Raw genomic sequence first — 25,598 nt, 5'->3', positions numbered from 1 at the left:
TGTAGTACCTCCAGCTTATTATTGCTCCCAAACTATGCTTAAACATATTTAGGTTTCCAGAAGAAAGATTAAGTTCGATCTGAAGCAAAAATGCCCCTTCCATAGCAAAATACAAAGGTTAACACTTCATATAAGATAAAGAAAACCCAGTGGCTGCTTTATTAAATAGTTACCTACTCTTCCTATCCACTACTTGCTAGGGGAAAAAAAAATGACTATTAATTATGTCACCTCAAAGATGTGTAACTCAGTTTAGTTAATCACAATTTGTCAAAATTCAGAATGAGCATGTAATCCCCAAATACAATAAAATAACATCTTGTTGTATGAAGATTATTTCATGGATTTAGATATTGTGCTCCCAGAATTAAAGTGTTCAGTAAAAGCTTAGTTAGTCAGATATTTCCCAATAACAGTGATATAAAGGTTGACTCTAAGGACAAAAAAATGTAAAAAACTTTTAATTCAACAGCCTATATATGGATTATCCATACCCCCACCCACCTTGTAAATTCTGCATGACCTATCTTAAACTCTGAGTGGATTTTTTTCTCTTCTGCACAGGATGCTTCCAGAATTTCCCCATCTGCACATTTACAGAATAAAAATTAATTTCTATATATGTCTAAGATAAACTTCAAGTGGCAAATCTGCCCAAAAACTTACAATATAATCCAAAATAAAGTATAAATGCTTTAACTGCTCATGTCTACCGAAACGAAGGATTGACTACCCTCAACTTTAAAGCACATATGTTAAATTGTCAGCAAGGTGACACGATCCTCTTAGCTGGAATAAAAATGGTAAAAGCTTTAAAAGTTTTGCAAGAAACCAACTGGCAAGAATCTAAAACTAAAGATGAAAGTTTTATGAGAATAGAAATGGAAAATCTATACACACAGACTCTAACAGGAAACTACATGGGAGAATTTTGAGGGGAAATCTTAATAATAGAGCTATATTATGTATAAAACAGAAAGCATCAGTTTGATGTATAGCAGAGCAGTTAAGGGCTATAGCCCTGAAGTCAGGTTGCTCCCATTCAAATCCCAGCTCTACTTACTGTGTAACTTAGGCAAGCTATTTAGCCTCCATATACCTCGGTTTCTGTATCTGTGAAGTTGGCATAATAATGGCCCTTAATAAGATTGCAATGAGGATTAAATTAGATAACAGATGTAAAGCACTTAGCACAATGATTGGCACACAGTAAATACTTAGTATTTATTAGCTACTCGTATGATTATTATCCTCTTTCTAAATTTTTTTTATAACACCACACTAGCAGAAGTGTCCAAAATCACCTTAAGTAGTTAAAGAAAGAAATTATGTTCTCACTCCCTGATGAAAGTAGATAATCCTAATGCCCATCATACAACATTCCACAAATATAATAACCTGGACGCCAACACCAAAGAACCACAAATTAAATCATTAAAAATTAGTAAGGCATATAGGTTACTACTAATCTACTCACTTGAGCCCAGAGATCTAATTACTAATAATTAGATTACAGTATTAAGGGACTAATGAAATTCTTCTATACTATATTGCTGCTGAAGTGATCTTGAGGCAGGGGATAAATGGACCCCAGGCTGGGCAGCTGGAGTTTGTCCCCTGTGGACAGATACTCCAAAACAGCAGGAGTAAGAGAAGAGCTGAGCTCTGCCCAGATAACAGATAGAGACCACATATTTCTCATTCTCGAAGTCAAGGAGAACTTCCTGACTGTACATGCACAGAAAGGCTCCTTGGGTCAAAAAGGGAGTGATGTCAACCTACCCATAGGCCTCTTCGCTAGAATCCACCTTGGCCATGAGATGCGTGCACACATGTGGGAGGACCCTGAGATAAACCAAATATGGACTCAGAACCAGACAAAGCAAGATGATTGGCCAGAGGAAACCTAGAAGAAATGCCCCATATAAGTGATTCAAACTACCATGAGGGTGGGACTCTCTCTGAGCCCGCCTGTGTGTGCCTATTCACACATACTCTTTTTCCTCCTAATAAACACTTTACTTGTTTCACTTCTTTCTGTCTTTGTGGGAATTCATTTCTACAAAGCTGAAGAAGGTCCAGGGCCTTGTCACTGGTCACTGGTCTAGTGGCTAGGATTCAGCACTCTCACTGCTGCAGCCTGACTTCAATCTCTGGCCAGGAACCGAAACCCTGCTTCAAGCCGCTGCAGGCCAAGGCCACCCGAAATCAATCTTGAGGGGCAACCATGAAAAACCATAACAATGTCAAAAAGAATCAAAAACCATCAACTATTCTGTAAACACAGCAATTCAATCTTACCCCCCATCCTCCAGCTTTAGCAGCTGGCAGGGAGGGCAATATATTCGAGATATTAGCTATTAAAAACACCTTAGGGGCTTCCCTGGTGGCGCAGTGGTTGAGAGTCTGCCTGCCGATGCAGGGGACACGGGTTCGTGCCCCGGTCTGGGAAGATCCCACATGCCACGGAGCGGCTGGGCCCGTGAGCCATGGCCGCTGAGCCTGCGCGTCCGGAGCCTGTGCTCCGCAACGGGAGAGGCCACAACAGTGAGAGGCCTGCGTACAGCAAACAAAACAAAACAAAACAAAAAAACCACCTTAGTTCTCTCATGTCCCGATGAGTAAAAGGATCTACTGCAGATAATTCTAAAAGTTTGGTTTGCTTTTGACCTTGACAGCCTAAGAAAACCTAAGCAGTTCAGGGAAAGTAACACCTTTAACTAAAACCTCTCAGTTGGGGGTGAAAAGGAAAGACTCCCAAGAATGCCTGAATGCTTATACTATCCCCCAGGGAGAAACTATTTGAGACTGAGCTGTTAACTGGCAGCTACCACTGTCAGTATCACCTGAACAGGCTTCTAGCCCAGGAATCTAATAACTACTTACTAGCTAGCCACTAATTTACTCTTCATTTCAAAGCACCCTTTTTATCCAGGTTTAAAAAGAATGAAATTGTCTAAATGTTGTTTTGGGGTTTTTTTTTGCAGCAGATGGAAATGCGTTCATCATTAGTCTCCATTATTCTTTTCAGCTGGCAAAAACTTGTGGTTGTAAAGCAAAGAAATAAAAGATTTTGGGTGATTTTAATCAAAGTTTGCATTCTAACCCTGCCCTGCAGCATGCTGTAATATGAGGAACATTCCTGCCTCACATTCCCAAATAAATGAATTTTTATGTGAATACCCCCTACATTATCTGTCACCTCTTTTTTTGTTGTTGTTTCTATCCATGCGGCCAATATTAGGCATCTACTACTTTATGCTAGATGCTACATAGCACCATCCTTGAAAAAAAACATTCACCAATAATAAACTGACTGCATTAATAAAAGTTTGAAGTGGAATAAATGAATCATAAAACTCTTTTAGGAGTACGCACATATACAAAACAAAAAAATTCTAGACTCAACATGCTGCTCACTCTCTAAAAAGCACTGTAGGTATAGGCACCAAAATATTTAAGGTGCTTTTGAAATGCAGAGGAAAACAGTGTATAATCAAAAGCAGATGGGCTTTAAAATTAGTTCCACCATTTATAAGTGGTATAAACTTAGACAAATTATTTACTCTCTCTGAACGTTCCTCATCTCTAAAAGGGAAATATAAATATTTACCTTATATAAGGGTTGTTGTGAGAACTGAATATAATGTATATTAAATGCCCAGTACAGTGCCTGGCATATAGTATATTATCAAGAGATAGAGACTAGTATTATTAGAGACATTTTCAACAACAGGACACATTTAGTAGTGACTCTTACTCCTTGATGGAAAAAATCCATTGTGTCAATAGAACTTATAACCATTCTGAAAAACAAAGTAAAATCATAAGTTTCATTTAAAAAAATGTAATTTAACAACATATAAATTAGGAGAATTTCTTTTAGCAGGTTGGGAGATAGGAACCTTCAACTAAGAGATGAGTTACATTTCACAAGAAGAGTATTTAAACAAACAAACAAAAAATACATAGTGAGATTATGGAGGGAAGACCTGGAGAAGGAAAAAAGTCAAGAAGTAGCTATACCTATTTGTCAAATTGAAAAGGTCCTGTCTCTTCCCCTTATTCTTTCTCCTCTTCTCAACTCCTCTAAGGAAGAAATATGTTCTCTTAGTAACAAGGCAAACAAGCAATCTCTATATATTAAACCACCTGCTAATTCTTTGAGTCAACAGGTTTTTTTGTTTAGTTTTACATATTTTTTCACTTTAAAATACATATAACTTACATAATGTACCTTGGGATTAGGTCTATCAGTCATTCCACCCTTACTCTGAATTAACTTAATCAAATAATTATGGATTAGCTATCAGTTATGAGAGAAATGGATTTCATCTGGAGGAGAGATTAAGGGACAAAAGAGAGAAATGAGTGATTTTAATGCAAGGGGCACTTGTGAGATGAGAAAGCATCATTATCCAATGGAGGAAATAACAGCCGGGAAAGGAAGAGATTGCAGGAGAGTGCACCAAGCACCAGAGAACAAACACTAATGATCAACACACCACTTACTTTTTTGTTTTGTTTCGTTTTTATAATTAATTAATTAATTTTGGCTGCATTGGGTCTTTATTGCTGTGCATGGGCTTTCTCTAGTTGCAGTGAGAGGGGGCTACTCTTCATTGCGGTGCACGGGCTTCTCATTGCTGCGGCTTCTCTTGTTGCAGAGCACGGGCTCTAGGCGCACAGACTTCAGTAGTTGTGGCACGCGGGCTCAGTAGTTGTGGCACGCGGGCTCAGTAGTTGTGGCTCATGGGCTCTAGAGTGCAGGCTCAGTAGTTGTGATGCACGGGCTTAGCTGCTCTGCAGCATGTGGGATCTTCCCAGACCAGGGCTCGAACCTGTGTCCCCTGCATCGGCAGGTGGATTCTTAACCACTGAGCCACCAGGGAAGTCCCTTGTTTTTTCTTAAAGACAGTAGTAATTGCCAGCGTGTCTTACTGAAGACCAAATGCTACTATAGACTACCAATACTTATCAACTGTAGGACTGTGAAACAGAATACCACATACTTTGAAACACTGGGGTCTGAAAATATGAAGTTTTCCTATCTTCTGATCAAACTATAGAAAAATCACTATCACTCAAAAAGTAATGTTTATTTAATTGCATCTTTGGAAAAAAATAAGGATCACCAGAAAGAAACATTCCAATTCACTTCTTACAGGCCTCTTTCAAGCTTTTCTGAACTCCTTTGCTTATGAATGTAGACATATACAAATTTCTCAATTTAAATTTAAAACCTAGCATACAGGGGCTTCCCTGGTGGCACAGTGGTTAAGAATCAGCCTGCTAATGCAGGGGACATGGGTTCGAGCCCTGATCCAGGAAGATCCCACATGTCGCAGAGCAACTAAGCCCATGTGCCACAACTACTGAACTTGCGCTCTAGAGCCCACGAGCCACAACTACTGAAGCCCGTGAGCCACAACTACTCAAGCCCGCGTGCCTAGAGCCCATGTTCCGCAACAAGAGAAGCCACCGCAATGAGAAGCCCGTGCACCGCCATGAAGAGTAGCCCCGCTCGCCACAACTAGAGAAAGCCTGCGCACAGCAACGGAGAGCCAATGCAACCAAAACTAAATAAATAAAATTGGGGAAAAAAAACCCTAACATACAAAATTGTGCAGAGAAGCCCTCTTTCAGCTTTAAGGTTTCAAGAAAGAACCTTCTTTAACAGATCTTCAAGCACTGCAAAGGCTCCTTAGAATGATAACTAAACACACTAAGTCAGTCTGAGTCAATTGCAAACTCTACCAGCCTTCTGAACACAAGTGAAAATGGTTTCCAGGTCTGGTTCAGAAATAGTCACACCAAAGTTGAGACAGATACTCTATGCTTCATATCTAGTAATCTCACTATTGGATCCTGAGCCCATGGGACTTCCCTGGAGGTCCAGTGGTTAAGACTCTGTGCTTCCACTGCAGGGGACATGGGTTCGATCCTTGGTCAGAGAACTAAGATCCCTCATGCCACACAGCGTGGCCAAAAAAACCCAACAACCCTGAGTCCATACACCGAAAAAAAATTGTCACTTGATTACCACTGAGTCTCCATTCTTAAGTGTTTTCGTATCTTAAGATACAATTATCATAGAAAACATCATTTTGTTTAACCAGTTATCTTTGGAGTTGACATCCATCAAATATTTTTTTTTCCTTAAACCTAAAGGGAATAACCCTCTGAAGAGGAAAGGGAGAAGTTACTTCAAAATCTTGTACTCTCCATTTTCCTTTCCAACCATATCTTCATAGTTAAATTCCAAAGTGTGTGTAGGGGGGGAAGACAGGAGCAATAAAGTTAATTGGAGATACTGCTGTAGTAAAGTACATCCTTTCAGTTTAATGCAACGGAATTTTGCAGTTGAAATATGGCCCCCCAAAAGGTGCACAGTTTATTCAAAAAAGAGCTGGCTTGAGGATCATAGAGTTAGAGAAGTACTAATACAGAGTCAGAGATATGCACCTGCCTGGAAGCAACAAGCAACAAACCTGAAGCAACAAGCATGCTGAAAAGTTCCCTAGTGTCTCATTTCTGTCTTTTAATATAATTTTCTCCTTTGCTGGGGGGATAATAAAAAATAGTTGAGAGGGAAAAAAAGCATGATAAAGAGCTGTGGAGGTGACGTAAAGAATAAGGGAAAGGGAAGTGGGAAAAAATGGATCTTATTCTAGTGATAGCTTCTATAAGACCCTCAGCCAACTGCTGTGATGTAATAATAATAAAATAAATCCTATTGCTTATTGAGTACTGTGTGCCAGGCATTATGTTAAGCACATTATATAAACTATCGCCTTTACTCCCTATGACAGCTCTGTACATTGGGTATTATTACACTTATTTTACAGGTAAGGAAGCCCAGATTACACCTGAAACCTGGCAACCTGCTAAAATGGATCCATTTACATCCGATAACATTTTCTCTATGCCTTATGTCCTTAAAATCCTCTCCTAGAGGATTTCCAAACTCTTGCCCTATGCTGCTTACAGAGAGCACCTGAGTTTCAACAGCTACACGTTTCTCTATTCATAACCTCTCAACAAAGAAAGCTCTCTCAGTAACTTCTCTTGGTCCATGTGTCCCCTACTCTTAAGGTCCTTTAGAATATCCCCTGTGAATCATCCAATGGCTCACTTGTATTTACCAGCAAAATCTCTTCAAGCCCCAGGGGTATCCCATGTCACCTCTCTGCCCTCTCCCTCCCCACAGTGTCACTGAATGGCATGAATTTCACTTCTATTCTCTTAACTATTAATTCATATTCACTCCCTTAAATAGAGACTCAAAATCCCTCTCTCTTCAGAAAACCTGCCCGTGATTAGCATCATTTAACTGTAATTATTCTTGTAGCAGAAAGGCCCTGGATTGGAAACCAGATCTGGCTTCTAATCTTGGTTCGTTTACTTGATATGATACCTGGGTAAATCACTCCACCTTTCTAGGACTAGTTTCTCAACCATAAACAAGGGGAATTAGACTAAATAAGCTCAAGACTAATTCCCAGATCTACAAGTTTTTTTAGGCAAAAAGATTACCAAAAGCCTTAACTTATAAAAATGGAAAAATTGTTATAAATTTTTTAAATTACGTAAGGCACCTTAGATTTTTAAAAATTAATACACAACATATTAAAACAAAAACAGAGAAAAACTTTTAAACTTCAAAGGGTGACAAGGTTGATTAAATTGTCCATTTTCCATTCTTTATTTGACACATGACTGAAAACCCAGGTAATCCCTTAAAAGACTACTAGGCTATGAATATACACACTCTCCTATTAACTAATCACTATGCAATATTTCAAATACCACATATTTGTTTAATATACAAAAAGCATTCTAAATACTACCTGTGATGATTAGTTTTATCTGTCAACTTGGCTAGGTTATAGTACCCAGTTACTTAATCAAACATTAATCTAGGTGTTGCTGTAAAGGTATTTTGTAGATATGGTTAATATCTACAGTAAGTTGACTTTAAGTAAAGGAGATTACCCTTGATAATGTGGGTGGGACACATCTAATCGGTTGAAGGGCTTAAGAGCAAAAACTGAGGTTTCCCAGAGAAGAAGGAATCCTGCCTCAAGACTGAAGCATGAACCTGACCTTAAGCCTGCCAGCCTGCCCTACAAATTTTGGAATTGCCCCTCACAATGTCGTAAGCCAATTCATGAAAACAAATCTCTTTTAAAAAACACACACGTATACAAATGATATTGGTTTTGTTTTTCTGGAGAACCCTGACTGATACACTAACATACTGAATACTCAGACTGGTATTTTGTTCTTTTTTAAGTGAGGATTAACAGATAGATGTCTGTTTCTTGTAACCTCTTTAAAATATTAAAGCATTTTAAATATGTAACCGGAATGTTATTTTTTAAGTTAGTATTTCCTACACAATGCCAACAAATTAGCGACGCTATTATCTCACTGTGCTCTTCTTTATTAAAATACATAGGGAGAAAAAAAAAAGTGGTGCTTTCCACACTGAATTTTTAAACTCCAAAACTGATTTCAGAAGATTCTGAGATTCATTTTTTTTCTCATTTTCATGGCTTTCAAAATGTTTCATAACTAGCCATTACTATAACATGACTATGAAGAAAGTCACTTATCAGCCCAATTTTAAAGATTAAGGAACCAGACAAAGAGAAGTAGTAGACTTTGCTCTACTTTATCGAGTGACATCTGCAAAACCAAGCTGGAAATTCTCCAACTCTAAGTTTTATTGTTGACCCATCAATTAGTTAGTCCTCCATGCTACACTGACATAGAAAAATATTCTAGAATCACAACATACACAGAAACTATTAAGGACATAAAAATGACATATTTAGTATTCAATAGTGTTCACATGCTGGTTCCATTCAAAAAGTATTACTGATACCAGGTACCTACAAACTTTTTCTGTAAAGGGTCAGTAGTATTTAGGCCTTGCAGGCCATAAGGTCTCTTTGGCAACTACTCAACTCTGCCATTGTAGCCCCAAAGCAGCCAATGACAGTACATAAATGAATGAGTATGGCTATATTCCAATAAAACTTTATTTACTAAAACAGACCAGCTTTGGCCTCTGGGCCATAGTTTGCTGACCTCTGACTCATGAAATCATGGAGCTGGAAAAGACCCTGGAGGTCATATGGTACACTCCCATTCAATGCCAAAACACCTCTATATCCAGTGCCAGTGACCATCTGGTTCAGAACAGTTTCATAAACAGACTGTTTTCCAAGCTAGATTGGTTATTCCTCAATGAGGGACTTCAAGGATGGGATATTTTCCCACAGTGTGGAACTAACCAGAGCACTGTGGGTCATTTAGCATTCCTGGTTCCTGAAGAGTAAATGCTACCTACACAAATATACACCTATCACTATGACAACCAAAACTTTCCCCACATATTCCCAAATCTCATAGGGTAGGGGTACTGGTACCCAATGGGTTAAGATATATTGAGCTATACTGAGGTGGGTTATGTGGCAACTGTCCCATGCAGCCATTCCCCCTTCTACCTATGGCAGACATGACTAATCAATCAGATACTCTTTCCTAGTGAGGCTGGCCTTTGCCTCAGAATTTTTAACACAACACTCAAGACAACCATCTCCAATGAATCAGAATTGTGATGTTAAAACATATTTGTTATCCCTAATCTAAAAGGATAGTTCTACACACACTCTCTGAAAAGAAACTGGCTTCCTTTAAGTTTACAAAGCTGAAAAATAATATGGTTTAATTTTAAACCCTAAGGCATGTTTTGAAAGTTTGTGAAAATATTTCTTGGTTGTGACAATGACTGAGGACACTGAAGGCACTTGGTGTACTGAGGAATGACACATGTCCTGCAACACTAGGGACAGTACTGCACAACAGAGGATTATCCTACATCCCCCATGATGTTTTAATATCCCACTAGAAATAGATGTGGATGAAAAACTGTTTAAAATATCTAAGCCTAGACTGTAACTCAATTTAACACATAAACAGGAATTCTCTTTTTCACATTTTTAATAATCACTAAGTTCTCCCAAAATGTAACTGCTCTGAAAGTCAAAGTAAGACTGTACTTAACTTTTCTCTGAATTTTGCCAAGAGTTAGTCACCATTTTGGAAAATCGTCTCAATGACAGCAATATAATTCAGTGCATGTAAGTACAATTTATCTGAATAAGCCTGCATTTGTAATGATTTCCATCACAGTAATTCTAGACACAGGTACAAAAAGTTAACCGCTTGGTATGTGTAGAGCATATACATATTAAAAAGTATATTTAATGACTTTATTTTTATTTCTCCTTTATATTACAGTTAGAACATTATATTCATTTCTTTGCAGTCAGGTTTGCAAGTAGTTACAGTATATCTATGAATTCATTTCAGGATAGTAAAGGAGGGACTATAAAACATTTGTTATAAAAATAGAGTGTTGGCTCTGACAGGTTAAGAACCGCTAATCTAAACTAATGAAGCCTTTTTGACCAAATTGCGTTAACACAGACACAAATCTTGCCCAAAATTTGGAAACAAATCTAATGTGCTTCAAGGGTTCAAACACGACTTTAACTGGCTATCTGAAGCCATTTTTACTTAAAAACACTAGATCTCTCAATATAGGTGCAGCTTTCATATCTCCTTTTCCCTTCTCTATAAAATATACAAGAAATGACTGTGAAGGCCAAGTGCTTAGGACCTCTAAGTCCTCCAGTACACTGGAGCTGTCGCTGTGATTACTTCTACCCAATTGTGAAGAGAACTGGCAGTGATTAACAGAGTCAATGAAAGAACCCAGTCATCACTGAAGCAACTGCCCTTGAGCAACAGACACAAAGCTCCTACTGAGAGTCCATTTTCCAAGAGGGCAGAAATGTTCAATATCTGCACTGTCTATATAAGAGACTACTAGTTTAAAACTTAAAGGTCTGACATTGACTAAAAGTGGAAATAATCTCCACATAAGTCTATCTATTTTATATATATATGTTATATACATACACACATATATTAATTGACTAAAGCCATTGGCAAACCTAGCTTCCAAAAATACTAATTACTGTTTCCCTCTATAAGTCTTTTTTTAAAACCTTTTTATAGTTCATGGCAGTTTTTAAGTCTTTAGAGTGTCGATAAGAGTCCATATATAGTTCAAAGACTAAACTCCAAAGCAAAACCATAAACATAAGCAAGGTCAGGTCCCAGAAACTTTCTTTAAATCAAGTTTTCAACTATTCTAGGTTAAGTGGTGACATTTAGTTTTAAGAGCTAAGAGAGACAGGTATATTGGAACATAATTCTAATGATTTACTTTTTCTATTCTTCAGAGACATGCATGTAAAAGTGAGTGGTAGGGAGCAAAAATAAATAAATAAATAAAATAAAGGCTTTGAAATGGCCTATAAGTAACTCTTGGGTCTCCCAGGGAATAAGGCAACCAGGTCCAGAGAACTAGCACTTGTCGCACTTCTCTGCAGAAAACTTTGTATAAAATTATCCACAAATGATCTGCTTCTAAACCCTACAAGGCGCATTAGCTATTTAGCTATAATCAGCCCAAAGCCAGCCCCAACTCAACACAAGCTTTAAGGGATAAGTATTATAAATGAAGAAGACACAGCTGAAAAGGATGGCTAAGAAGCAAACAAGAATATTAAGAACAAAATACATCTCTACAGGCTAAAATGCTGGACTGCTGAAAAACAGGCAGGAAAACTTTAATACAGAGTAGGTGTAAGGTCATATATTTCAATTTAAAAATCAGCCATACAAGTACAGGGACCAGACTAACAGAGAGTTCCTGCAAAAATCTGGGGAGCTTTGGCTTACCAAATGCTTACTATAAGAGCAAGATATGTCTGCTTAAATATTAATGCAATTGTGGACTTCAATAATATTGAATATACAGTAATAGAAAGAGTATGGTGTCCACCTTACAGGAAGTAATAGTCCCACTATTTGCTGCCTTGATCAGATATCTAAAATAGTGCAGACAATTACAGAAGCCATATTTTCACAATGCTGACAACCTAGAGCATCCATAAGACAATCAGGATAGTGAGAGATCGAGGTACTGGCATTATTTAACCTGAAGAAGAGATAATAAGAGACAGTTTTTTAATATGTGACAAAAGTTTAAATAGAAAAGAAAAAATAGATCTTCCATGTTTCTCTGGCTGATATAACTAAAACCAATGGATAAAAAAAACCACAACAGGTAATTTGTATCTGTTATAAATAAAAGAATAACCTTATAACTTGAGCCACCCAACAACAAACCAAGGTTGTATAAAAAGGAAGTGAACACCTTGTTTCTCTATGTATTCAGGCAAGGGCCTAAAGTCCTCTAGGATAAGAAGTGTTATGAGGGTACCCAAATCAGGTAGAAGATTGGATTAAGAGACTGCTACAGGTTCACTCCAATTCTGCAATGATATCATTTTAAGGGCGGAAGAAAAAGTACAAGTTAAGTCAACAAACACTTTATTTCCCTAATAGCAAGTTATGCTGGTAAAAGGGGAGAAGAATTGAGAGGGCCAAAGTGATTCTAAGGTACATTTAAAAATACATGGTACATAAGGAACTCAAAGTGAGATGCAGTGGAAAAGGGCACTGGATTTAGGGTTAGAAGACTAAGGTTGCATCCCAGTTCCAACCCAGCCTAGCTCTACAGGATGTAGGGCAACTCACTGAACCCTTCTGTAGTTCAGGTTTTTCCACCTCAGAAATAAGGATACCACCTGTCTTGCCCTAAGGATCAGATGACTGTATAAGAAACACACTGACTAAATAATTTATACATAAATTATCATTGTTATTATTCTACATTGATCAGAGTCTTCTAAGCTCTGTTCACCAAACTTTAAAAAGGATATGAAACAAAATACCAGCAAACAGAATCCAACACATTAAAAGGATCATACACCATGATCAAGTGGGATTAATCCCAGGGATCCAAGGATTCTTCAATATATGCAAATCAATCAATGTGATACACCATATTAACAAATTGAAGAATAAAAACCATATGATCATCTCAATAGATGCAGAAAAAGCTTTTGACAAAATTCAATACCCATTTATGATAAAAACTCTCCAGAAAGCGGGCAGAGAGGGAACCTACATAATAAAGGCCACATACAACAAACCTAGAGCATGCATCATTCTCAATGGTGAAAAACAGAAAGCATTTCCTCTAAGATCAGGAACAAGCCAAAGACGTCCACTCTCACCACTATTATTCTACACAGTTTTGAAAGTCCTAGCCACGGCAATCAGAGAAGAAAAAGAAATAAAAGGAATATAAATTGGAAAAGAAGAAGTAAAACTGTCACTATTTGCAGATGACATGATACTATACATAGATAATCCTAAAGACGCCACCAGAAAACTACTAGAGCTAATCAATGAATTTGGTAAAGTTGCAGGATACAAAATTAATGCACAGAAATCTCTGGCATTCCTATACACTAACAACAAAAGATCAGAAAGAGGAATTAAAGAAACAATCCCATTCACCATTGCAACAAAAAGAATAAAATACCTAGGAATAAACCTACCTAAGGAGGTAAAAGACCTGTACTCAGAAAACTATAAGACACTGATGAAAGAAATCAAAGATGAGGGCTTCCCTGGTGATGCAGTGGTTGAGAGTCTGCCTGCCAATGCAGGGGACATGGGTTCGTGCCCCGGTCCGGGAATATCCCACATGCCGCGGAGCGGCTGGGCCCGTGAGTCATGGCCGCTGAGCCTGCACGTCTGGAACCTGTGCTCCGCAATGGGAGAGGCCGCAACAGTGAGAGGCCTGTGTACCGCAAAAAAAAAAAAAAAGAAAGAAAGAAATCAAAGATGAAACAAACGGATGGAGAGATATACCATGTTCTTGGATTGGAAGACTCAATCTTGTGAAAATGCCTATACTACCCAAAGCAATCTACAGATTCAATGCAATCCCTACCAAATTACCAATGGCATTTTTTACAGAACTAGAACAAAAAAGTCTTAAAATTTGTATGGAGACACAAAAGACCCTGAATAGCCAAAGCAATCTTGAGGGAAAAAAATGGAGCTGGAGGAATCAGACTCCGTGACTTCAGACTATACTACAAAGCTACAGTAATCAAGACAACATGGTACTGGCACAAAAACAGAAATACAGATCAATGGAAGAGGATAGAAAGCCCAGAGGTAAACCTACGCATCTACGGTCAACTAATCTATGACAAAGGAGGCAAGGATATATAATGGAGAAAAGACAGCCTCTTCAATAAGTGGTGCTGGGAAAACTGGACAGCTACATGTAAAAGAATGAAATTAGAATACTCCCTAACACCATACACAAAAATAAACTCAAAATGGAATAAAGACCTAAGTGTAACACTGGACACTATAAAACTCTTAGAGGAAAACATAGGAAGAACACTCTTTGACATAAATCACAGCAAGATCTTTTCTGACCCACCTTCTAGAGTAATGGAAAGAAAAACAAAAATAAACTAATGTGACCTCATGAAATTTAAAAGAAAGTTTAACAACTTTCTATAAACTATAAACAAGATGAAAAGACAACTCTCAGAATGGGAGAAAACGAATCAATGGACAAAAGATTAATCTCCAAAATATATAAACAGCTCATGCAGCTCAATATAAAAAAAAAAACCCAATCAAAAAATGGGCAGAAGACCTAAATAGACATTTCTCCAAAGAAGATGTACAGATGGCCAAGAAGCACACGAAAAGCTGCTCGACATCACTAATTATTACAGAAATGCAAATCAAAACTACAACGAGGCATCACCTCACACCGGTCAGAATGGGCATCATCAGAAAATCTACAAACAACAAATGCTGGAGAGGATGTGGAGAAAAGGGAACCCTCCTGCACTGCTGGTGGGAATGTAAATTGATACAGTCACTATGGAGAACAATATGCAGTTTCCTTAAAAAACTAAAAATAGAATTACCATATGACCCAACAATCCCACTACTGGGCATATACCCAGAGAAAACCGTAATTCAAAAAGCCACATGCACCCCAATGTTCATTGCGGCACTACTGACAATAGCCAGGTCGTGGAAGCAACCTAAATGTCCACAGACAGACGAATGGATAAAGATGATGTGGTACATATATACATTGGAATATTACTCTACCACAAAAAGGAACTAAATTGATTCATTTGCAGAGATGTGTATGGACCTAGAGACTGTCATACAGAGGGAAGTAAGTCAGAAGAGAAAAACAAATATCATATATTAACACATATATGTGGAATCTAGAAAAATGGTACAGATGAACCAGTTTGCAAAGCAGAAATAGAGGCACAGCTGTAGAGAACAAACGTATGGACACCAAGGGGGGAAAGTGGTGGTGGCGGGGGGATGAATTGGGATATTGGGATTGACATATACACGCTAATTTGTATAAAACAGATAACTAATAAGAACCTGCTGTATAAAAAAATAATAATAAATTAAATTTAAAAGAAAAAGGATATGAAAAACCTAGAATCCTAATAGATCAACCAAGATAAAGCCTTGTAACTTGACTAAAGAGATAGAAAGCATGTTTTAGGTAGAAACCCTCAGGGAAAAAAGTCTTACCCAAGGAAAGGTAAAAGGTATTTATTATAGAATAGGTTGTGTGTTCTTAAAAAGGATGTTGTTCAGTTGTTTTCTACAGGAAGAAGAAACAAGATTCAGAATGAGAAGAGGTGGATTTAAATGAATGCAAGGGAGATTTCAGTTAGGTCTAGGGAATAACATTTTACATGCTTGTTTTCATCAAATGAAAATGTATAAGCCACAAAGCAACAAAAAGACAAAGGAATCCTACCTGTCAAGATGATAAGACCCTGGAAGAGGCTATGGACATTTAGAATTCAAAACCTACCTGTCCTGGATTGGTCAACATTTACTAGCCTTAAGGGAGTCAAATCACATTGTCTCCCGAGGTCCTTTCCAGCACTAGAACTCAGAGAATTAGAACCAATAAATAACTGTTTATTAGGAAAAGAAATAAAGTTAGCAGTTGAACTTGGGAGTATATTTTATATGAGCTTTCTACTTTAATCAAAAGTGCTCTTATTAGTCATGTACCACAATGTTCACTGCAGCTCTATTTATAATAGCCAGGACATGGAAGCAACCTACCTAAGTGTCCATCAACAAATGAATGGATAAAGAAGATGTGGCACATATATACAATGGAATATTACCCAGCCATAAAAAGAAACGAAATTGAGTTATTTGTAGTGAGGTGGATGGACCTAGAATCTGTCATACAGAGTGAAGTCAGAAAGAGAAAAACAAATACCATATGCTAACACATATATATGGAATCTAAAAAAAAAAAGGTTCTGAAGAGCCCAGGGGCAGAACAGGAATAAAGACACATATGTAGAGAATGGACTTGAGGACACAGGGAGGGGGAAGGGTAAGCTGGGACGAATAGAGAGAGTGGCGTGGACATATATACATGACCAAACGTAAAATAGATAGCTAGTTGGAAGCAGCCGCATAGCACAGGGAGATCAGCTGGTGCTGATATATACATATATCCCCATATCTTCCACCTAGAGGGGTGGGAAAGGGAGGGTGGGAGGGAGATGCAAGAGGGAGGAGATATGGGGATATATGTATATGTATAGCTGATTCACTTTGTTATAAAGCAGAAACTAACACACCATTGTAAAGCAATTATACTCCAATAAAGATGTTAAAAAAAAAAAAAGAAGTGCTCTTATTCTTAAGTGATAAAGCAAATGAGATAAAATGTTAAAAATAGGTGAATCTGAATAAAGGGTATACAGGTGGTTCCCTGTACTATCTTGATTTTTGCAACTTTATTCAATTACTGTGAAATAGTCATCATTTAGGTTTAAAATATTAGGAGTTGAATGATACTTCTTATCTTACTAGTGCTTATGGGGAAGTCTAGAACTTGATTATGTATCACTTCCTAGGGCCTGCCCTCCCTCCTCTGCTGTAATTAAGACACCCTCACGCATATACTGTGGTTGGTTTTCTCACATATACAATGTTCTCATCAATCTCCATGCCTTCATCCTCTCAATTTTGAAAATAAACTTCAGTATTTGTTTTTTATTCACATTTCAACCTTTCCCTCAAACCTCTCCAAGACTCCTAATAACCGTATAAACTTTGACTTCCCAGCCTCTGCCAGGTCATTCTCAAGGAGGTGGGAGAGGTGGGAGGGATTTCTTTCCCAGCCAGCTGCAGGCAAAGAGGGAGCACATCGTCTGTAGGGTATTTTAAAACAATAATAAAAGCAACTAAAAGTCTTTCTGCCTTTTATCATCACCAGGCACTGGCAATTAGAAACAACCTTAGTGTTGAGACACTCCTTCAAACCACTGCAGACAGCTCCAAACATCACCCCTTAATATGTCACCAGTAATGGTCAGCCTTCCCAACCTCTGCCAAAATCTTTTATCCAATAGTTTTTCTTTTCCTCAGGATCTCAAATTAAAAACAAAACAAAAACTAATAATAACAACAACAAAGACTAAAGGTAATCAGTGTATTTTCTACAGTATTGGTAATTGTGAGGTATATCATTATCACTTTAATAGAAAAGCTCATATATAATTTAATGTGATGCCTCACTGAAAACAAAACTAAGTAGAGTCCATCTATATAATCCAGATCAATTATGATTTAGTATTAAAACTATTTTTCAAACGACAATAATGTAAACAAATGGTTCACAGCCATCACTTAATGCCTGGAGGCTGGAAAATTTGCCAAGACTTATGGGATCAGACTCAGCAGAATAGACAAGGCTCTACTAACATAACTGCAGTCCTTTATGGCTGCTCTAATCGCCCTGCATCACACTTTGAGGGCCAGGTCATCCTAGACACTATGAGAAAAAAGGTCTAACTTAGCGAAAGGAAAAGGACAAAAAGAGATACTAAAAGAAGGGATCGACTATGTCTCGGCCAATCTTGTTGAGGGCCATCTTGCATCAAAGGCAATGCAGCAGCTGGATGGTAAATCAGCAGATCGACAGCACTCTGCTTGGTATCTCCCTGTCCAGCTGTATTCCTCAGCTGTAACAAATCCTCCTGATTCTATCAAAAGGCAGGGAATGCCTTTCTCACTAGGGTATGCAGATAACTGAAAATGGACTAGATAACAATAAAATTGATAATCAGAGAGTACAGAACCAAAAACTCAATATAGCAAGTTACTTCACATATTACAAATGGGTTATTAAAGAAAACAAAATGTGCTAGTATGTGTATATGAAGACACTTTTGACTACAGCTGTTTTAATCGTTCTTCCAATACACAGATACATATTTCACTGCAGCAGAAATAAAAAGAAATAGTAAATCCATAAGAATAACTAGTAATTTGCTGCACCCTGATTAAAAAAAACGCCACCCTTGGTTAAACTGTTAAATACATCTAAATCCTACAGAATAAACAGAATTTATCTAGAGAAGGCTAAGAAACGTACTCAACAATTAGAACAAATGACAAAAATTCCAAAGATTATCCAGAACACAAGGCAATCAAATTTCAAACATACTACTCAGATATTAATTAGAAACTTGCCACAGAATGCAGGGCTCTTGTGTTTCAACATGATCACATCCTCTCCTATGAACTAACATCTAATGGCCTACAGGCTTTCTCCCAAAACCAAGGGAAAAGGGGGAAGAACACATTTTTAAATCAAGATTATATAGAAAAATCAGATCAACCTTTCAGAAAAACAGTATTGTCTACTTTAAAGAAATAAGATTAAGACATATAGAAATCTACATAGCAGTTAATTGAATAACTTTAAAGGTCAGTGTCATCTTTTCACTTTCTAATTTGAAAAACTATTCAATTTGCTCACTTCCATGTTACAGCATTGTTTATGTTTAGGCGATGCTTTCCACTTTTAAGTATCAGCTGTGCCCCTAAACATAAGGAAATGATCTATCTTACTCAAGCATAAATTTTCAAGGCCATCAAGAGTTTATAAGCTATAGTTAATAATACTATGTTGTATATTTTAAATTTGTTAAGACAGTAGATCTTAAGTGTTCTCACCACAAAAAGAAAAAGAGAGAAATTAGTAACTATGTGAAGTGATGGTTTGTTAATTAGCTTGATTGTGGTAATCATTTCACAATATATGTGTATATCAAATCATCACGTTGTACACCTTAAATATATGCAATTTTGATTTGTCAATTATGTCTCATTAAAGCTAGGGGAAAAAAGTTTACAAGCTAGCAAGACACCAAGCCATCAATAAACATAAACTGTTCTAGTTTACTTGAATTAGAGCAAGACAGACCACCAAATCAGATCTAAAAGATACCTGTACCAATACAGTAGTTTTAAAAATAAAAAATGTTAACACTTGAAATATGAAACACTTGAAACAAGCAAAAGATTCAACCATCAGATATCACCATCCACCAATGACAATGTTAGGGCTCTCCCTAGGTACCTCACCCCATTTATGACAAAAATACAAATTTGCCATCTATCTAAAGCTAAAACAGTCTTTGTAATTAGGCAGAAGTGAGATACTATACGATGTAGATTAGGAAGTACATATTAATTGCAAGTCAATAAAACATGAATAAAATGTAGACAGTAACTAAAATTAATAATAACCTCTGGTAATGATAAAGGTGAGCCCACATAGTACACGATGGCCAATGAGGAAAACTAAATATGCTAATGTGTATATAACAACAGAACTTGGGTTATCAATATTTTTTAACAATCTACCAATGGCAAATATATACATTTTCTTTGTAGCAGAAATAAAAAGTAACAGTAAATCCACAGGAATTGCTAGTAATTGGCTGCACCCTAATCTAAAATTGCCTTTACTGATTAAACTCAAAAACTAAATACAACAGGATAACTTTTAGTAAAACTATATTAGAAAGTTAGGCAGAAAAACAATGAATAGTAACTGCAAACGTGACGGCACTGGCTTTCCATGTAATTATCACTGTAATTCCAAACGCATTTACAAGTTCATTCCATGACAAAGGAAATAACCTAAACTCCGCAAGGTAGAGAAGATTCCAAAAGGAAAACTTTGGTTGGTTTGCTGGTATGAAGACAACTTTAAAGCACTATCTGTTTCACAAAGAAATGCAGCATAAGTTGCACCTGGGTGAGGAAGAGTTCAAGTTTTCCCTGGGAATGTAAATTCTTCCCCGAAATCCACACAGGTTAAAATAAATAAATAAAAGGCACATCAAAAAGCCAGCATTTAATTGCAAAGGAGGCAATACGAGTTCAGCATCCCGTAGGTGGCTGGTCATCTTTCTGATCCGTTAGGTCAAGACGTCCTTCTCATCTACGACCCTCAGAGAAGGACTGCCTCCCTCCTCTCCAACCTCCCCTGGAAGTCAACCTTCGCCAACTCGTGCCACCCTCACAGACAATCTGCCAAGTGCCGGGACACTCCCCCAAGTGGGACTGCTCTCCTCCGAGATGCCTCCTGCACAGTGTCACCCGCCACCCTCCTCCCCTTCTCAGGGCCTCTTCGGCCTCAGGGTCCCCGGTGCCTCCCTCCTCAGCCCCTCACGGCTGCCCTCAGGGCTGCCCCCGTCCCCCGACCCCCAATCCTGGTCCCCTCCCTCAAACCTGGGGTCCCGGTTCTCCCTCTGCCCGCGCGAGGTGTCCCGACTCTCCCGTCCCTACCCGGTCTCCCCCGTCCCGCGGCGCGGGGCGGCGGCGGGGCGGAGAGGCATCCACTGAGGAGACAAGTGCCTGGGACTCTCCGGCTCCGATCAGGACCCGGAGCCGGGCTTCCGCCTCGCGCCGGAAGGCATTCGCGAGCGGGACCGGAAGTCCCGCCCCGCGAGCTCTGCCTGCCGAGGCAGCGGGGTCTCACTAGATCGCAGAGAGGATTCGTGGAGGAGAGAGGGGTTTGCCGGCAGTCGGCCGGGAGCAGAAGGGCTTACCCTGAAGGGCTGAGGCGCCAAAAATCTTTCTCCCTGCTGCTTCTCTTTCCAGCGGATTAGCCAACCGACCTGCAGTCGGTTGATCAAGGGTCTCCTGTGTTCACGCACCTGGAGGAGCAAGATGACTCAGACACTGACCCCTGCCCTCACAATCTAGTTGAAAGTTGACAAAAATATAAACAGAGGTTAATCACACCGCAAGGCAGTATTGCTTCATTCCTTAATCCAAATTTTTATCACCTGCTATATATCACTCATTAAACAAGTAGGCTGTAAACAGACGAAAGCCCCTATCTTATGGAGCGAGGGAGGCACTAAGGGCAATGAACCAGGCAGAGAATAAATCAAACAACTACCTGTTCCTCGGGAAGCTAAAGGTAGTACAGGGACAGATATATGGGCAAACAAGTGCAATGAAACCATCGAGTATCAGAGGAACTATGGCCGTGCTGCAGGCAGTCGTGTGGTGCAGGGAGCTGGGCAGACCCAAGACTCTAAAGATAATGGCTCCTCCGTTGAGACCGAAATGAATGATGAATAAGAGTTAAAGGTCAGACAAGGTGGGGAAGGGCATGCAGAGGAGAAGGATGCCAGAGAGAGCTTGGCTGAATCAGGGAGCTGGAGGAGGGTACAGTTAATTTAGCAAGGTCTGCGGTCAGAGAGGCAGGAGGAAGCATAAGGAAAGGAGGCAAGCCCAGATCAGGAAGACTGTTGTGTATTATGCTAAGAGATTTGGACTTTAGACTCCATGTAACAGGGAATCAGTGCGTATCTCTAGGGGAACAGACAAAATACTGAGTTATGGGGTTGACTAGGATGATTGACCTAGTCATCAAAGAAAAATAAGAACTTGAAAAATCGCGGAGAGAACATTTTACCAGTGAGGGTGCTTTCTCAAACTGTCATACCCAGATGTTAAAAACAATGGATGATTACAACTCTATAAAGGCAGGACCACCAGGGCTCAGACCCCTGGGGTTGCCCATTGGGCAAATCACCCCAACCAACTGAGTTGCCAGCTGAAGCCTTAGGGAACCATGGAATCAATGGGCCAAGGAGGAAGAAAGTTCATTACCAGCTACAGTAATGAGAGCCGTTGCCTCTATTTCCTTGCTTGCTACTACTGTTTAATAAATACCCTTTTGCACACTGAGCCCATTTTTCCTTTTTAAAAAGAAATGGAGGCTTCCCTGGTGGCGCAGTGGTTGAGAGTCCACCTGCCGATGCAGGAGACACGGGTTCGTGCCCCGGTCCAGGAAGATCCCACATGCCGCAGAGCGGCTGGGCCCGTGAGCCATGGCCGCTGAGCCTGCGCTTCCGGAGCCTGTACTCCGCAAAGGGAGAGGCCACAACAGTGAGAGGCCTGCATACCGCCAAAAAAAAAAAAAAAAGAAAAGAAAAGAAATGGCATATTAGTTTTTTCCAATTCTTTTCCTTTTCCAGCAACAAACTATATTGCAATATATGGAGATAGGATTATGGTAAAATAAAAGGAGGACTGGACATCATGTAGAAAGTCTGTACTTAGAAGGCACAGTATCACCTCTGGATGGAGTAGAAAGACACAGCTTTGAGTGTTCTCCCTCTGGGAAGGTTAGCAGTCCATTTGTGGTGGTACGTGAAATAACTGAATCATATAGTAGAGAGATGTGTCTTTGAAAGAAAGGGAAGAAGAGAGTATGTATGTGTGGTGTGATGTATGTGGGGTTTGTGTGGGTGAGGGTGTGTGTGTGTGTGTGTGTGTGTGTGTGTGCTGGGCCACCAAGAAATAAAATATAATAGACACTCCATGAGATGTTTCCCTGTAGCTCACCACAATTCCTCTTTTTGTAGGAATGGCCCCAATACATAGGCCAATCCCTTAAAGGGCCATATATTCATGCAAAAGTGATCATGTTCTAGGGTTTGCCCAGGATTCAGGGGCATCCCAGGATGCTGAACTTTTGGTGCTTAAACTGGAATAGTCCTGGGAAAACTGGTCGCACTATCATGTCCCCTGTAAACAGATTAATCCAGATACGAACACATCCTAAACTAGGGCATTTAGACTCTTCCCTCAGGGAATTTTAAACACTTCATAGGGAAACACAGAAGATGGCCATAAGAGCTGAGTCACATAAATGGCAGTGCCCTAAAAAAAGATCTATTAACACCCATTACGAAGGACCCAGGACCTGCCCTGTTTTCTTTGATTACAGGAGATATCCCTGTGTACTTACAAAACTTTTTTTTTTGCCTGACTAGCCAAAGATTTCTGCTACTTGCAACCAAAGTAATCTTGCTTAAGATAATCTGCTCCCAGAGCCCCTGAGCCAAATGATCCATACTCATTGCCACAGCAAACTGAGTGGATGTAGACACAACCCAAATAGGCTAAGTTGGTCTCTCACGCATGGATTTTAGAGTTGACATACAGCGCTCCAGTTGGTCTCTCTTTCATGTTGAAATAGAAATGTCACGTAAGCCTAGGATTGAGTTAGGCATGAGCAAGGTATCCCATGCAGGTAGAGAAAAAACAGCTAGGGGAACTAGAGGGAAGAGGAGAGGGAAAGGATAAGGAAGAGATAAAGAAGCAGAAAGAGAAGACAGAATTATCTCAGAGAGGGTCACCTTAGTTCCCATCTTTCCAGTTTTTTATTCCAATCCCTCATGTGGTCCAGCTAAACTTTCTGTCCTTAAATTCTATGAAAATTCTATGTCCTTCAAGTAAATTTCCCATTTGACTTGGGTTAGTGTTAGTAGGTTTCTATTCCTAGCAATGAAACACCAAGACATCAATTCACAAGATGCAAGGTTGCCTGCGCATTCTCTTTTCTGCATCACTCTCTTCTCACCAGAACTTTGGAGTCAGCTTCTCTCTCCAGGCCAATGGCAGGAGGAAGATTTTCACACCTCCACTGCTACCTGGTCCCTACAGGAAAACTGTCAGAGTTACCATGGGGTTGATGGGGGAGGCAAATCATACCATCAATATACAAATACGGTGGGAGATTTTAGAAACTAGTGTTTCAAATTCTTCATCCTACAGAGGCAGGAGCTAAAGTCCAGCTAGACATAGTGGTTTCTCTAAGGTCTAATAGTTCAATGGTCCCAGAGACAGGACTAGTTCAAAATCTTCTCTCTCCCAGTACAGTTACCTGATTATCTGGTGTGGATAGAGGCCGATACCCCCAAGAGGCTATTGTGAAATCCTTAAAATTGTACTACTACCCAGCTTCCTCCCCACCTCCCTCCTGGCCTTTGGAGTTTACCCATATCTATATAATGATATCAGCCTGACTGCAGAACCATGACAACTATTCAGGAGACACTTGTGAGTAACAGTGGGTAATAGACATGTTCCTGTGAACCAGGAGAGAACATTTTTAAGGAAAAATTTCCTACTTATTTTTTCAGTACTCACTGACTGGTTCAGACAGATAGATGGGTTAATTAACAGAGCTAATAAGGTTAGATGTTTAAAAAGTTTACTTACACATTCTACATTTGCTTTATTTCATACATGAGTGTTTTTCTTATCTTTATTTATTCTTTTGACCACCAACATAAACAACAACGTCAGTAGCCATTACATCTAAAACTACATCCTCTTCCCTTTACACTAATGCAGTAGTTTAGTCATTTGTGGAAAAATAAACTAGTCTATAATTGGAGGTAATCACAACAGCATGTTCCCTGGGGTATAAATAGTCTGGTGTAAAATTATATTAGTAAAAGATTATGAATCAGTGAGAATTAAGGTCATCCAGGGCTCTCCAGTTAATAATTCCCAACTCTACTGCAGGGTACCAAAAGCAAGGTATTTTCTATGAAGATCTCAATCTTCTGTGATCCGAAAACATCGCTTAGGCTAAAGTGAAACATGACTCTTATTACATTGAGGGTGGTGTTTTCTTCCTAAAGAGGGAGCTGCCCCAGGAATGTTTCAATTCAATTGAAATATTTAAAATCATGACTTTTGATATTTTGGTCTAAATTTTTTATTGTGGTAAAATATATAAAACATAAAATGTCCCATTTTAGCCACTTTTAAGTACACACTTCTGCGTCATTAAGTGCATTCAAAATGTTGAATAATCATCACCCCCATTCATCTCCAGAACTTTTGCCTCTTCCCAAAAGGAAACTCTGTACCCATTAAACAATAACTCCCCATTCCTTCTTAAGTCTAATTTTGGTCAATTTTATAGGTTTGTATATCCCATTAAAATATTTTCAACACTGATTCATACCCTCTTGAGGTAAACATATTTATAAATAGATATATATATATAAATAGAAATATATATAAATATATATATATAAATAGAAATTCCCTTGTGGAATTTAAATGAAACGTGATTCCCACAGGGACACATTGTATAATGATCAGATATTTCTACCTCTTTAAAACCCACACCAATGGGAATTCCATGTGTAAAAGAGAAACACACCAGGGAAACTTGACATGATACTCATTAACAGAAAGCTTGGGTGGGTGTGTTTGGAAGGAGTTTTATACAGTTAATGATCTTAAACTCCAATCCTTGTTTTTCTTTCTGCAAAAGCAATGGGCATTCCGCAGATCTGACTGGGGCACAAACCACACTTTGTTTTCTTCCCAAAAAAATCACAACTAAGCAGGAATGCTCCTGCCAGAGAAAGCTT

The 25,598-nt window shown here is 38.9% G+C and overlaps 1 protein-coding gene across 1 annotated transcript in view; it reads right to left on the bottom strand.

Annotated features, from left to right (window-relative positions):
• Positions 1–20,819, bottom strand: part of DISP1 (dispatched RND transporter family member 1) — a 204,991-nt gene extending 184,172 nt beyond the window's left edge. Inside the window, exon 1 of the mRNA XM_060127436.1 lies at positions 20,689–20,819. The gene's annotated coding sequence lies outside the window, so the exon portion shown is untranslated. The remainder of the gene's footprint in view (positions 1–20,688) is intronic.
• Between the last annotated feature and the right edge of the window lie 4,779 nt (positions 20,820–25,598).

Source organism: Lagenorhynchus albirostris, chromosome 2 (assembly GCF_949774975.1).
Source record: "Lagenorhynchus albirostris chromosome 2, mLagAlb1.1, whole genome shotgun sequence".
Taxonomy (NCBI): domain Eukaryota; kingdom Metazoa; phylum Chordata; class Mammalia; order Artiodactyla; family Delphinidae; genus Lagenorhynchus; species Lagenorhynchus albirostris.
The sequence above is the reverse complement of the archived record's forward strand: the minus strand, read 5'-3'. Positions and strand labels throughout refer to the sequence as shown.